Genomic DNA, 17250 nt, shown 5'->3' with positions numbered 1-17250 from the left:
TAACGAAGATATATATTCCGGAAATCACATTCATTGGGCCAAAATCTTTTTAAATCAAAATGTGATTTCCCATAGGTTTTTTTATGGAAAATTGTTTTATTAGTAGCTCTAGATACTGCCCAAAATTTGATAGTAAGTTTTTAAAACACCAAGGATTTCTATGAAAAAAGAGAGATTGAAACTGACTGAAGACTAAATAAAGAGCTTCAAAACTGGATAAATGAGAATTTTATGAATATTTTTATTTTGCACTATGTGCACTACCAACACCTTATTTAGTCTACTAAAGCTGATGTCGACACAACTCAGTTGAGTTTTTAGGTGTCACACCATCCATTTGTGTTTTGGTCAGCTCATTTCTGTCTCTGATACACACAAATGAAAAGATAAGCTCCTAGACAGTTCAGTTTGACGCTGAGTCTTGCACCGAAAGATCATGTGCTTTGAAAAAACGTAGGATCCATTTTTATTGCAATGCATTTTCTATTTGCTGAAACATTTCATATGAAATGGTTAAACATTTTCAGAAAGAGAAGTGGAGGTACCTATAGCTGGAAAAAGATTGCAAGGTGGACAAGATTTAATCAGACTCACACATGCAAATAACAGTAATTCTGATGTAATGATTGGCGCTAAAATTTAGCTGACAATGTGGCTGTGTTTTGTTAGCACGTGCATCCATATTAATGAGAATGTTATTAGCCGAATCTGTATTTGTTAACCAAGGCAGAAAAATCTTCATTAGATGCAAAATTTGTAAGATGAGGCATTCGTTAGCTGGGACATCACTTATCTTTAAAAAATGAAAAATGTATGCGCAATTCAAGATCGGAATAGACCAATATTATAACATGGGATATATTTGTTTATCTTGACATTGAGTTATGTTATATTGTTGTCGAAAGGGGTTTTTGCACATTCTGAAGCTAAGGTTTATACAGGGTGGTTCAGAAAAGATGGGAAAAACTCTTCAAGAGGTGATAGTACACACCAATACAATCAATTGTCATCAAAGAATGCATGAAACGCAAACGTGTTAGCGCGTTTCAAAACGGCCGCTCCGCAAACGTTAAAACGACATTCCTGTTGAAATTTATCGGGAGAAAAAGAACACCATGCATGCAAATGTAGCCTGGGGTAGAAAAAGAAACCGTATACACACACAAATCTGCGTCACAGTGAATAAAAGACGTGGACTCAGTATGTTACAACTGTTAAAACGCGTGCGGTTGCACGCTGGAATAACTTCACAGGGCTGGCGTCCTCTCCTTTTATTCACTGTGACGCATATTTGCGTACAGTTTCTTCCTCCCCGGGTTACATTTGCATGCATGGTGCTCTTTTTCTCCCGATAAATTTCAACAGGAATGTCGTTTTAACGTTTGCGAAGCTGCCGTTTCGAAACACGCAAGCGCGTTTGCATTTCATGTTAGACCATGCATTCTTTGATGACAATTGTTTGTATTGGTGTGGACTATCACCTCTTAAAGTTTTTCCCATCTTTTCTGAATCACCCTGTATACAACCAAACTTATTTTTTCCCCTGTAAATTATCATTATCATGTTGCAAGACCGTGTAGGAGACTAGGTGTTCTCTCTCTCTCCTCCCTCCTTTGTTGGGAAATATTTTCGTATTCAAAGTGGTATTGGGGCCGTAGTATCAATACCACCTAGAGATAGACGGCCTCCGCACGGGTTGCCAAGTTCATCTCCACGCGTCTTCCCTCGTTGGCCTGTTCATCTTTAACGTCATTAAGATTACCTAGCACGTTTGCCACATTTTTAACCGCAGCATCCTATTTCTTTTCTTATTTTGGCGTAGAATCTTTCTGTCTGGCTCATAAATACCACTACTAAACATACATGTACCTCGTCGATATTCCTCTGCGGAACCTCTAACGAATTGGTACATGTTGGATGTACGTGTAGTGAAACCTGACGAAGTTTCTGTGTACTGCTTGTTATGTGTAGTGCTGCTATCTGCCACCAGTTTGTTCTAACTATGAGTGAAGTGTGGCTCACAAATACCGCATGGGGATTGGATGTTGGGGCATAGAAATCGTCAATTATGAGCCCGATCATTTCTTTTCCGCACTGGCCACGAGCAGGGAATTCTTTTCCTTGAATAATGACGTCATGAGCAGCTTCCGGAAGCCTATCTCTAGGAGGTGCTGGTAGTATTCGCTGTGATCTATGTACGTGTGGAGCTGCTTTTGCAATGGACTTCCTATAGTCAAGGGAAATGTACGAAAAAAAAAAACCCTTTCCTTCGGTTCTTGATCAGTTTCAGAGTTGATCAGATTCAAATTTATTTTTTTCCACATTAAGGCAAATGAAACGTATTGTGTACATTAAAAGAAATATCCTAATTATAGCGATGCACTTTAGACAATTCCGTTCGAATGGCTCACAACAACTGAATAAAAAAATTCTGTATTTTAGCACAAAAAAATGGGGGGGGGGGGGGGTGGAGCAATTCCTTCTAGAGCAGCCTGCTCTAGAAGGAAATTTTTGGTTTTTTTTCATACTATAAATTTCTTTGTCGAGGGACCAGTGGAAAATCTGGCCTCTAAGTCCCCAACAAAGATCCCAGCCTAGCGACCCCAACTGCAGGACGTGGGTGCGATAAATGCATCCAGTCTTCCCGACTAGGCCAGTTCGTCCTATAGATATTGTCAGTGCCGTCTTAACGCATGGGCCCACCCGGGCACGGCCCGGGGGCCTCAAGACTGGAGGGGCCTCATAAAAATGAGATCTGATTAAAATTTACTAGAATTTACCAGGTAGGGCCTCACAAAAACCACTTGGCCCGGGGGCCCATCACGCTCTTAAGACGGCCCTGGATATTGTATCTAGGAAATAATGAGTTCCGTATATACCGGTTGACTCGAAACGTTACGCCGTCCGCCAATAGCAGTTTGTTGTTTTTTTTTGTAGCATTTGCAGCGAATTCACGATAGCACTAACAATTTTAAAGGAATTAAAATTAATTTAATACTCTAAAAGAATACTTTAAGACATTCATTTTTTAAAAAATATTGTTGGTGTTGTTATCTACTTTCAAAATCAGAAGTTCCTTATGTGGTGATGACGAAGCTCATGTATAAAAAACTAAATTCTTCATTCAGCTTTGCTCCTTATAAACCAAAGCCGCTAGAAAGATTAACTCTTAATGCAGCTTTGTTATAAACTGACCTGAAAGATCAAACTTCCAGTTCAGTTACCTTTTTCAAGACCCAAGGAGACATCCAAAACAAAGGACCTCCAAACAAGAAGACGACAGGTAAGATCGTAAAAAGTGAATTTTCCCACACTCCACTTTACAGTAATGTGCTGCCATCTAATCTCAAATTTAAAAGTGACTGATGTGGTGCTGAAGTTTAAAGGGAAAAAAAACTATATTCTTTATTCCGCTCAGTTCCTTATAAACAAAGCTCAAAAACTGAACTGGAAATTTAAACTTAAAGTTCGGTTATTTTATTTGAGCATAAGGAGACGTCCAAAACAAAGAACCGACAAACTGAGCAGACGACAGACAAGAAGTCGGTTTGTTCGGTTCCCAACAAGCTAACCTCACAAACAGAACTGGAAGTTCAAACTACCAGTTCAGTAATTTTTTGAGGACACAAGGAGACGTCCGAAACGAGGAACCTGGAGAGAAGCAGACGACAGAGATTCTGAGGCTTGCATCGAGCCACTGAGCTATAAGTATCGAGCTTATATTACGGGAGGAAGTATCCAGCCGCCGTGACTGCAGCGACATCAAATGCAAGGAAATCACGTGACTCGGTGAAAACAAAGTTCCCGCCTGGCAATTTGTTTGCCCATAGAAATGTACAGTTCGGTCTCTAAATATTTGGTTTTAAAGATTAAAAAAAAGGATAGAGAACTCATCCATAAAGGTGAGCAATGATTAAATTATTTATTTCATTACTACTGGAATCATTTCTTTCATTAATTCTTGAATTTTCCTTCATTAATTCTGGAAATTATTTCCTTTATTAATTATTATTTCTTTCATTACTTCTGGATTTGTTTCTTTCATTAATGCTGGAATTATTTCTTTCATTGATTCTGGAATTGTCTCTTTCCTTCATTCTGACATTATCTTTCATTAATATATTATTATTACCTCTTTCATTAAATCTTTCAGTAATTTTGGAATTACCACTTTTATCGATGCTGAAATTATCTCTTTCATTATTTTTTCGGAATTATCTCATGGATGCTGAAATTATTTTTTCATTTATTGTTTTAAACTCCTATTATTGATCATTTTTGTCGCACCACGGTCATTTTCTGCACACGAACGGGACCTACAATTTATTACCGATTCCGAACGGCAGGCTTGTTTTTTTTATACTCATCGAGACGTTGTTGCGCTAACCCCCCGATGGGGGAACTCCCTGCGGTAGCAAATTTTTGCTGCGGTCAAGTCGCCGTTTTTTGTTGTACCCCTGTCAGGAAAGATTTCTGACAAGGACGAACCGGGTATCGGACTCGCGACATCTCTAAACATCCTTTGGTACTTAAGGCGAGCATCTTATCGTGGGCCCATGCGTTAAGACGACACTGGGACCACGCGCTAATTATTATTAATTATTTATCAATTTTGTAAAATTAATTTAAATGCCATTCCCTCTCAAGGGATCGTGTTTGTTTACGATCCAGACTATCAACGCGTTCCTGAAATAATGAAAAAAATGAATGTAATATAGAATGTGCTCCCCTTCAAGATTTACGTTCGTAATTCCAAAGTTTGCAAGTCAGGGAGCAATTACATAAAAAAAATTTTAGAGGGGGGGGGCCGCAAAATTTTTTTTAGAGAGGGCCGCAAAATTCCCCTAAGCCCGGACCTGTCTCCGATTTTTGAATTTAAATATCTCAGGGAATAATGCAGTTAAAAACATGTAATTTGTTTGTTGAGCTCAGAAGAGAAAGAGCAACAACTGTTCTAATTGGAAGTTAGAGGACAGGGAGGAGGGATCGTATAAAAATCTTCATTTTTCATTTTGTGTACACTGTATTTTCGTCCTCAAAACTCGTACAGGGTGATTTCTGATCACATTTAGAGAATTTATAAAATTAGAGCCATACCACTACGACAAACGGTTGATGAGACAAAGGCTGTAGCAACACCCCAAGGAGAAACCAGTGAATCTTAGAATGACCATAATATTACCAACAGGAAGGGCCGCAAGTAGTGGGGTAGCAGGCGGGTCTTGTGCCCCGGGCGCATCACAAAAGGAGGTGCAAATTTAACCATTCAACCTATCTTTCAGCATTACGGGGGGTGCCTAAATGAGTAGTTGCCCCGGCTAACCAAGTATCCAGTTGCGGCCCTGCCAGTAGGTATCTTACTTCTGACGAATTACCGTTATATTGGGTATTTTTTTTTTTTAGATATATTCTCATGTTTGTAATTTACACTTGGTAGCATTTCTTTTACTTCTATAGATCAAACTACACAGTTGACCCACTAAAATCATGGCCTTATTCTGTAGAACTTGGCTTACTGCATGGGTCCATCTGGGCACTTCTGGCACCGGGGTGTCAAGTGACAATTAGATCTGGTTCCGGATTCTAGCAAAATTCTCAGAAAAATCACTTTGTATGTGGACGTATGATAATGTTAAAACAGCCCTGGGCGTACTTTAGGAAAATTGTGAAAAGCTAATCGGAAAACTTAGCAATAATGTGAAGTATAGTTTGCAATATTATTAGTTGCTCATCTTTCGTGCCATCCTTTGTGATAATGATCTTCAACTATACAATCAAGTGTTCTTAAAGATTTAAGATCTTCTATCGAATGATCGATGTTGAAAAAAAATCGTACATTAAAAAAAATATCATTTGATACCTTTTTTGCCCTTTTTGTACTGATGCCGGAAAGATATCGGAAAGTGCACATTGTCGAACAGTGTTTCCAGACCGCCGGGCCCCTGACATCAGTCAAACCGGGCCGCGAATGAGAGAGAGAGAGATATTCACTGTCTCATTTTTCCCCACTTATTACCTACTAGCCGTGTGTATGACAGGGCCTTCCCATAATTAGCTGGAAGTAAAGCTTACACACTCTAAAATCGTAGTACCAGATCTCCTCGTGTAGGCCGGATTAGATTTGGAAGTCGGGGGGGGGGGTGTCATGATGATGATGTCAGTTCATATATATGCATTAGATCAGTCGACTCCACCTCTGACGCTTTTTTTTTTCAAGCCGAGCACAACTCAGGTCTATCGCCATGGGCAATTTACTACCTAGTGAGTTGTGCCGAAAGAAAAAACAAGTGTAAGTATGTGTGCGTCTGAGTGCGTATCTAGTGTTGTAGTGATGATTTTTAGTGCTGCCATCTATATCTCAGTAGTGAAGTGAGTGAAGTGTAATGGCTGAATATTTGTACTGTTTGTAGGACTGCTGCTCTCTGTGGCGAGACTTTTTAACGGGGAGATCGGCTCGCATTTGCACCTTGAAGTTGGTAACCACAGAAAACCAACTTCAGCCGACCACCGTGGTGACGGAACCCGGGTCCCCACCTTTGACGCTGGATTCTAAAAGCAGTCACATTTTTTCAACCCCAACATATCTCACTTGAAAACTTTATTTTTCTCACATCTCTCTCTGTGGCCTCCTTCACCACTTGTTGCTCCTCCCCCCCTTTTTTTATCTGTGTCCCCAGAATCTCCCAGGACAACAAGAGGGAGTCATATGGCCCCAAGTTGAGAACCACTGCGCTACACACTACTGTTTATAATTTTTTTTTTGATTAAATCTGACATAAAACCCTATAGGAAAACATCAAACACAAATATTGTGACTATAAATATTCTTAAAAGCATCACATATAATATATTACGCGTTATAAGCGGATTCCAGGCCACGCGAAACCTATTTATTCCTTGAGATTTTTCGCCCCCATATATAATATCATTTTCCATAGTGTTATCTTATATATTCTTGGGACGTTCTTATGGACTATTTCAATATCTTTAGGGCCATAGATATGGACAAAATCTGTCCTGGAAAAGAAAAAGAATCTGTGTTATTCTTCACATTCCAACATTTCTTCCAGGCGAAAATTCTTTTCTTTGCGCCTCCATTTATTTTTTACCCGGAAAATATATATTTAAAAAAAAAGAAGAAAAATCCAGGATTTTTTTTTACCATGTCCAGGAATTGGGGGAAACTTGAGAACTTGAAAAGAAAACCAGGAGAATAAAAGAAGAAGAAAAAAAACGGAATTCACGAACTCTCGAAAAAACATGATTTTTCTTTTGCATACAATAAGAAGAATTGTATCAGCTGATGCCCCCTTTTTTTTTTGTTATCCAGGACTTCTCCGGGGAAAATTCTCTTATTACAACAACCAAACATTTTGGAATATTCCCTTATTCACAGTGTTTCCTGGTTTTTGTTCCTTTTTTTTCCAGGACTTGAATACATTCTGTTTACACACTTCCAGTGTTGTTTCCCGGATTCATATATATATATATATATATTGTTTTTCTCCAGGACTATTCCAAAGAGTTATTGAGAGTGATTTGTTTTTCACTTCGAAAAAAAAAAATTTCCGGAATTTTCTCCTTTTTTTAAGGCAGGTGCATTATACCCTGCTCTTTTCTTCTGGAAAAACTCTCGAAGTTTCTTGAAAGTACTTCTCCAGGACCGAAAAAATACGTGGGATTTGATGCTTTTTGAACCGCAATTTCCAAAAAATTACTCGTTTTTTGAGAGCTTTGAATGCGGATTACTCGGAATTTCCCGAGTAATCCGCATTCCTGCATTTACCTGTATTAAGCTATACATGCTCAATCTATGGCCCATGGGTCAAATTTGGCCCTCAGAGTCGTTTGATGTGGTTCCTGACCTCAAACATATATTTGTAAAAATGAGCTAATCGACGCATTTCCACATCACTGGGGGCGCCAGAAGATAATTTTTCTCCAGGACACATGATGTTGAAACGGCCATGGCCCTTCACAGCGTAAGACTTGAGGACTTGTGACAATTGCCACCATTTTTGGTTTTTTTATGCTATAAACTACCTATAGAAGGTCACGCTTTTGGGACTGCCCTGGTATTAATGGTATGGGGGGGGGGGAATAGTTTTTGTACCCGAAAATTTCCCTTCTTTCTGACTTAAGCCAACACCCCCCTATAGATAAGAGATATCTATAGGGGGTGTTGCTTAAGCCCCGTTCACATGTGTAAGATTGGGGGTCGCTTTGGTGTGATAATTACCGGCATGGCAACTTTGTGGGAGAAAAGCTCATCAAAAAAAGCCCATCTTTCTTGTGGTGGATTGATGGTCGACACCGACCTTCTCTCCCATAATCCTTTGCGCCGCGAAAACTACTGTGAGCTCCTTCGTCAGCCATCTTGAATCAAGCATTATGTCATTTCAAGCGTCTTCCTACGTTTCGAAAAATTCGCTCTTTTGTCGTTTTCAGGTTTCCGGAATTATTATTATTTTTTTTTTTTCTACGGAATTTTTTTTTCCCGCAGTATGAGACATATACAGGGTGATTCAGAAAAGATGGGAAAAACTCTTTAAGAGGTGATAGTACACACCAACATAATCAATTGTCATCAAAAAATGCATTGTCTAACATGAAACGCAAACGCGCTAGCTCATTTCGAAACGGCCACTTCCCCAAAACGTTAAAACGGCATTCCTGCTGAAATTTATCGGGAGAAAAAGAACATCATTCATGCAAATGTGACCTGGGGAAGAGGAAGAAACCGTATGCTAATTTGCGTCACAATGATTAAAAGGCGTGGACGCCATCTACTGTACGTTACAACTGTTAGAACGGTTGCATGCTGGAATAACTTCACTTGAAAGAATTGAAGAAAAAATTTTCAGAATAAATGAAAGAAGCGATTTCAATACCCATGAAAATTCATAATAAAAGAAAAACATTTTCAGAGTTGATGGAAGTTTTCAGAATATAAATTAAAGAAATAATTTCACAATTGGTAAAAATTCAGAAGAAATGAAAGAAATATTTCCACAGAATTGTTTCTTTCTACATGAAAATGTAGAATTCCAGAATTTGTGGAAGAAAATATAGTTACCATAAATGCATTGTCCCCCCCATAACGCGAGGCCCACAGCGACCGCACCTATCGCACATACCCACTAAGGGCAGCTTTGTGTATTGTTTTCTCATAAAGTACTGGTGGCCGGGGGTTTCCCCATGAGATCTTCCCAAGGACACTTGTAAATTATACATCATAATCGGAAAATATTCATTCTAGAGATTTTCTCCCAAATTCCGAATCTCGAAGCACATATTCAAGAATTATTTGAATTTTCATAATCCGTATCAAAAAATAATCTCCAAAACAATTATGAATGATAATTTTTTCAAGATTATTTTCTGAGTGAAAGCACGATAGCCATTTTTCTCCATCAACTCAGCAGCAAATCGATAATTAGAGGAGAAAAAGAAAATAGCAAGATAAATATTGTCCAGAAAACAAGGATATACACTTAGACTACCAGTTGCAGTCGAAATGTCCACTCGGCTCGTCCATCAATGGTGTCCACAGGTTTTCTTTTTCTATTAAGGGGTCATTACCAGCTTCGTGTTTGATTGATGGTAACAAAAGTTTAATACAGAAAAATAACCGTCTAATGGCTTTTTTTTTTTGTTTTGTTTTGTTTTTCTTGCTTTGTGGGTTCGGGAAGAAAGATGTCCGAGTTACGAATGAGACTCAGTTCATGTCGAACATTATTAAGAGAGAATATCTTGAGACTAGACCGCAGTTGCGGTTTAGAATCTTTTTTACTGGGGGTGAAATTCTTTTTATTCGGTTGTTAGGCCGGCATTACACAATAAAAGTTTTAGGAAAGTTCTTTTATAAAACTTGAAAATGTAATCAATAAGCGTATCGGTTGCATTTGCTCAAATGTAACCAATAGGTGTTTATTGAATGCTTTTTTTTTTTTCAAGTTTTGGAAACGAGCTTAAACAACACTTTTTAGTGCGATGCAGCCTTAAAAAAGATCAGATCCGTAATGATTAGGGATATTCGTACTTACGAACTACATGCGATTAGTGCGAGATTTGCCATTTTTTATGAAAAAAAATTGCCATTAGTTTAGATTGTTTTGGTGAATGAATGCAACATTTTTGGTTTGCAATGATATAATTTTGCGGATGACTGCAATATTTATGATTTGAAAAATAACTTTGTGAATGAATGCGAAATCTTTGATTTGAATTTTATTTTGCGAGTGAATGCAAAATTTTTTATTTCGCGAATGAAATGCAAAATTTTTTATTTTGCGAATGAAATGCAAAATTTTTGATTTGAAAAATACTTTTGCAAATGAATGCAAATTTTTGATTTGAGTTTTCTTTTGCGGATGAATGCTATATTCTTGATTTGATTTTTTCTTTTTTTGAGGATGAACGAAAAATTCTAAAATGAAAATTTTTATTTATTTATTTATTTATTATTATTATTTTTGTGTGTGTAAATGAGAAATTTCCGATTTAGAAATTTTTTGTTGTGAAATTTGAATTTTTTGTTTGCGAAATGTAATATCTTTGGTAATAATAAACTTTCTCGAGATTTTGGAATTATTTTGCATTTGTATACAAATAAATACAAATTCATGAGTATAACAGGCGAATTGCCCAAGTTGGTGACTGTTAGCTCCCAGGTTGCAGCTCTACCAGAATCTCTTTTATCATCCATGCTCTCAAAAACATGAATATAATGAAGGCACCACTGTTTTCTTCACTACATTTGAATGAAGTGCACGTTTCGTCAATCATCATTTCATTGGACTAACAAAAACAGTATTCTTGGTCCCCACAAGTTTGAAGCTGACAGGTCTCCAGCCCATAGGCCCCTGGAGAAATATTCTGTTTTCTTACATTATAAATTCACTGCAGAGGGTCTCGCCAAAATTCTCAGCCTAGGGGCATGGAACTGAGACGATGGAAGACATGGTCCTGGGTAGGGTGGAGAGATCATGGAATTGAGAAACTGGGGCACAATAACGCAAATTTGTGTCTCATTAACATGAGACCCCCCCCCTCTCCCTACCGAGGCTGTGCCCGGGTGGGCCCTCTGCGTTAACACAGCTTTTGGTTTGTTTCTGGGCTTGTATTCAGTCCTACTTAACAAGAATACAATTTTTTTTTTTAAATTGAAACCAATGTGAAAGATTAAAAATCTTTTCCTAGAAGGCCATAAATCCCCTTGGGGTCAAGGGGGTCCCAAAATCTCTTGAATGTAGGGGGGCAATAATAGACTTGGATTCCAGATTCTCAGGAATTATCTTAATTATTTAGACTCGAAATAACTTTAAAAGAAAAGTAAAAAAAAAAAATTAATTAATTGATTAATTAAAAACGAAAAATTTCTATTCCCGCAAAATACCATGCTAAAAATTTTGATTACATTTGGAAAATGAAAGTTCGTGTAATTTGGAGGAGTGGGGGGGGGGGCGAAATTACAGTTTTTCTCATTAAGGCCTTCGTATTAATCGAATCGATTTAACTGTTCTAAATTAAAATAAAATATCAAATCGAATTTAATTTAAAAAAATGAATATTTAACGACGAGTTTAATTAGAGAGTCGTCCATTAATTAGGGTTTTTACAAACTCTAATAATTAATCGATTATTTTTGGTTCCTCCCGCAACGCAGACGATGAATAGGTAAATGCATGGAATAGAAAACATTCAGGGCCTGACCAGTGGCGTATTTACATAGGGGGCTTAGCGGGCTATAGCCCAGGGAGGCAGATTTGAGGAATGATTGACCAAGAAAATTTATGGAATGGAAGAAGGGTGGAAAAATTTGTATTATACCCTCGATAAAGCCCCCTGCCTAGACAGGTAGAGGCTAGGTAAGTGAAAAACCAAAAAGTGACCTAGAGAGTGTTAAAGCATGTCAATGACTAAAACAGTAATCTAGAGCGTGTGCAAGCTTGTGAATGACCATAAGAATGACCTAGAGCATGTGTAAACATGTAAATGATCGAAAGAGTGACCCAGCAAGAAACCATGTCAGTGAGCAATCAAAAGGATGACCTAGAGTGCGTACAAGCATTTGAGTGACTAAATGAGTGATTTAAAGAGTGTGTGAGCATGGGAGTGATCAAATGAGTGATTTAAAGAGTTTGTGAGCATGGGAGTGATCAAAAGAGTGACTTAGACCCGCAGGTGTACTTGCAGGAGTGCAGGGAGGCCAAGCGGGGTATTCAGAAGGTGGCGAATTCAAAGAAAAAGTTGTCAAGAAAATTAGACTATAATGAGGGAAGATCGGCAAAATTCACGTAGCCCGCAGGCGAAAAAATCTTAAATGCGCCTCTGGGCATGACTTTAACATGCGGGGAGGGTCTCTAGGCAAAGCAGGAATTGGGGCCCTGAGCCTAGGCTCAAAAATGCTTATTCTCAAATTTTGTCGCCTCTAAAGTTACGAGGCCCCTGAGCGAATGCCCCAATCGTTCATGAAGAAATCAGACTTTGATCGCATCCGAATAGTAGTCATCTGGTCATTAGCATTTTTATAGAATCGAAATATACACTTACAGCGGAAAACTATACATATATGATAGGATATCTATTAATACATTGATGAACGCATTTTTTTCGTGCTTTACCTCCATTGGCCATTGTCCGAGCTCAGTGACCCGTTCTCAGGAAGTGTACGGGTCGCGTAGACCGAGTCGAATCGAATAATATCCATTCGTTATGAATGGTTTGTTTGTCGTCTGTCCATCAATGATCACGAAATCGTCAAGAATTGGACCAACTCCCTTACTCTCTGAAGTGACTGGGGGAAAGGGCGGCCACACCGGGCCTTAAAATTTTAGTGATTAAAATACAATTGAGGTTTAAAATTTAAGCCGTTATACTAGAGAATGTCAAAGGGGACAACTACTGCCGTCTTAACGCATGAGCACGGGGTAAAACACACCAAGCTCGATCCGGAAGGGGGGGGGGGCGCTCAAGATAGTGAGATCCGACAGAAATTGCAGGTCCCGCGTATAGGGCAAGAATGTTTGATTAGCCTCAAATTTTGTTGCCTCCAAAGTCACGGGGCCCTGGATCTTCCAATTGTTCATGAAGAGAAATCGGGGCCTTTTTCATAGAAAAAAATAAGTCATCAAGTTACATTTCAACTCGCTTATTGAATCATAGCCGATTCACGGTACGGGGCAAAACTTGGGCAAATGTGGAACTAAGATAGGGTGGCCAGATCATTAGCATTACCCGAGGCATAACACGAATTAACTGATATAAACCGGGACATCTTGGAAAATTTTTTTTCATAAGTCATAGTGTCGAATTGGAAAGCAATGAATAAAATTACTTGTGATTAACTTCTAATTACTATAATTAAAAAATGGCACTAAAAGCTTGTGAGTAGTAGTGAATTTTGCGTTTCTGGGCCGTAGAAGCTCCTATGGGGTAACCCTAATTTCTCTACTACGCACAATTCACTACTACTGCTTGTGCCTTGTACGGTTTATTTCAGTATTCTTCAACCCTTTTCTCACTGCAGACCACTGAAATTGGGTGAAAATTTCCTCGAATCTGAATAAATGGGAAAAATAATAATTTGCTAACCGGAAAAAAAGATTGGAGGAAAATTTCCTAACCATCTCTGACTTATTTATGTCTGATATTTACTCATAATTTTTATACTCTGTTAATTATAAATACGAAAAACTGCTTCAAGCTCTCCGCTGTCACTTATTGCATAAAATCAAAACTACCCGGTCCTAATTATCGAAATGAAGTGGTTGCTGGTTTTAAACCGATGAGCACAATGAAAATGAACAACACACTTTGTATGAAACTATATATATTTTTTAAATTTTTTTAATCTGGTACCGGTGTAAATTTTATGCACCAAAAATACTGGTTACTAGCTTTTTTATGTACAATTGTTATGGCAAATGTGATGAATGCAGTTGATATGCGTAACGCAAGCATCGTTGATGAATACTAAAAGATTATCACTTTTACCGGAGATTATGCATAATAATCAATTGTTGGTAAATTTGATAAATACTTGAAACTTTTCGCCTTTATCTGTGATTATGCATAATACCCTAGTCATAGTTCAAATGGCTAATTCGATAAATATGACAAAAATCAGTCTAGTGTATGATGAATATGTTGGACCCCGATATAATGATTACAAATTTTACGATCATTCCCCGATATAATGATACAATGCATGTATGAATTATCATGTATAGTTAATCATATAGTTCGATTTGTCATGTTTACCAACGACGTGACATTACATATCATTTAAGTGACCCATGGCATATTTACAGATCACCGCGCACAGTTCCAGAACACTTAAGCGACCTCGGGAGCATTCCGAGATCATTTAATTGATCCGAAGAATATTTAAATTACCTTAATTGACCCGTGGAATATTTACAGACCACTTAAGTCATCCGCGACACAGTTCCGGAACATTTAAGCTACCCACCGCATATTTAAAGATCACTTCAGTAACCCACGGCATATTTACAGATCAATGAAGTGACCCGTGGCACAAGGGCGTAGCCAGGGGGGGGGACTTGGGGGTCTGGTCCCCCCCCCGAAATGTGAGAAAATGACCGAAAAAAGGGAAAAAGATGGCCAAATCTATTGTTCTGTCACTTTGGTCCCCCCCCCGAAATGAAAGTGGTCCCCCCCGAACGAAATTTCTGGTTACGCCCCTGCCGTGGCATATTTGAAGATCACCGCAGCATAGTTCAAGAGCACTGAAGCCACTCGCGGCTCATTTGCAGAGACCACCACGTCGCATTCCCATAGCATTCAAGTGAACCGCGCAACAGTTCTAGAGCACTAAAGCGACCTGCGGTGCCTTTAAAGGTCAATTAAGTTACTCGCGTCGTATTTACAGATCACCGCGTCACGGTTCCAAAGCACTTGAGAGACCCGCGGCACACTTTCAGATTACTAAAAAGGCCGTGGCACATTTACAGGTAACTTAAGTGGCCAGTGGTGCAGTTCCATATCACTTAATTAGATGGCCCGCGATACGTTTTCAAATCAGTGAAGTAGTCCGCACTCTCCTAAAGGTTGAACACCCTTGATTTACATGTGGTTCTCAAAATGTGCGTCGCGGTTTCTGAGGGCGTCGTGGACAGCTGGAGATATTCATTTGCGTGCCTGTTCATGCTTTGAAGTGGTTCTTTTGTGAGTGAAAGCACCCACTAAACCACTCTGGGGAGTCACGGATGAATCATGAATTGGACAAGGAAGCCGTGGGTGACAAAAAGTTTGAGAACCACTGGTTTACATGGTAGCAGGGGGTCCCATATCTTAAAACCCTCCCCCAAGTTAGAATTTTTTAGGATTAGAGAAGCAAAGAGTTTTCAGCAGAACCCTCTTATCAATATAAGAGGGTTCTGCTGAAAACTCTTTGCTAGTAAATTTATACTGCAAATTAAAAAAAAAAAACACCCCCCCCCCCCACAGCCTAGAGCCATTTTTCTTGGACCAAAGCCAACATAGAAAAGTAATTAAAACGCAGGATGAAAAAAGTTGGAATTTTTTTTTATGGGTGACGGCTGTTGATCTTACATTTACTTGGCTAACCTTGGGGACACCCCCTCTGGGCGCCCCTGTTGCATAGTACAGTTACAGCCCTGTCCTAAACATGGAGAACACCATCATTTCCTATTCATCATTTCAAAAAAATATGAAAATTTTCATAAAAATAATTATGCAGAAAAAAAAATTCCATGCATACCATGAATTTTTTTATAATACTAGAAAATTAAAATTAATTATCTTCATTAAGGTAATTGCAAAGAGTATACCGGTAATTATCAGGAATTTTTATAAGCGAGATTTTTATAATTACTATAGTTATTATTCCGTCCAAGACTAATTATTCCTTTTTGCTTAAATTTTTTTCATATAATTTATATAACAATAAAAATAATTTTATTTTTAATAGTAATTTAATACAAAGCTGTTTATGACAATTTAATGTCCGTGATAAATTGAATTTTTTATTACGCAAAATATATTTTTTCCTGAAATTCTTCACGATATTTAACATCGTCTTTAATGAGATATTCATGAAAATACTAAAAACAAATTGTGAAAAAAAGAACAAAAACAAATTTTTTTTGAATGTCATTAAATAAATAACACGTGAAAATCCGAGAGCTAGATGCATCCGCCCCTCTGTTGAAAGTAAGATAGCCCCGATATATCCCATGATTCCTTGAGAGAAATGCTCCAAGATTTGGCAACTCAAAGCTACTTTGTTGAGTCTCACTGGACATTTGGTGCGAATGGATTGGAGTTTGGCGGCATAAACGAAAATGAAAGAATTTAAAATAGAAGAGATATATACACACTTCTTTATAAGAAATAAAGAAAAATTCCTGAAATTTGTATTTTAAAGAATGGTCTCAATTTCAAATAAATCTCCAACTACAAAAAACTAGGTTTAAAATCTGAAAAAAATCCTAAAATTAAAAAAAAAATCTTCATTGTTAAAACGATCGGAATACAAAAATTTCAGTAAAATGTACATCGGAGTAAAAATATCAAAAAAATTCTGTAGTGTAAAAACAAAAACCCTTATTTGAGGAAAAGTTTGAATTTTGAATATAAAATGGCTTTTTTTTTCTCAAACAAAAATTCGAATTACAAACAAAATAAAAATTTGGTCTGAAGTTCAAAAAAATTGAAAGGTGAAAAAAAACATATTACCAAAAACCCTAGACTTTAAATTATATAAAAAAAAATTAAAAAACCTCTACATAAATTTTGGACTAAAATACTGTATTTGAAAATTATTTACACAAACTCTCTAGAATGAAAAAATAAAAATCAAAAAATCTCTAAAATGCTTGAATTGTTGAATAAAAAACTAAAAGAAAAATCTTTCTATAGAAGAAAAAATTAAAAAATTGTTTTCATAAATTACAAGAATAAAGAATTAAAAAACGCTTTACATTAATTTAAAGTAGAAAATTCAAAAATTCTCATAAATTCTGATTTTCTTTTAAATCATCAATAAATTTAGAATAAAAAATGAAAGAAAAATCTTAATTTAAATTATAGAATTAAATTTTTTTCGAAAAATATTTACTTATATTATATAGAATAGGAAATTCAAAAATTATTGGCATACATTCTAGAATAAAAAATCGAAAATAATCTAAAACACTTCAAATAAAAAACCATTCCGTAGTATTTTAAATAAAATTTCAAATAAAAGAAGATTGAAATGAA

This window comes from Pholcus phalangioides, unplaced genomic scaffold (genome assembly GCF_987345545.1).
Source record: "Pholcus phalangioides strain wild (caught in Gottingen) unplaced genomic scaffold, Ppha-v1.0 ptg000022l_1, whole genome shotgun sequence".
NCBI lineage: Eukaryota > Metazoa > Arthropoda > Arachnida > Araneae > Pholcidae > Pholcus > Pholcus phalangioides.
This window is presented reverse-complemented; position numbering follows the sequence as displayed.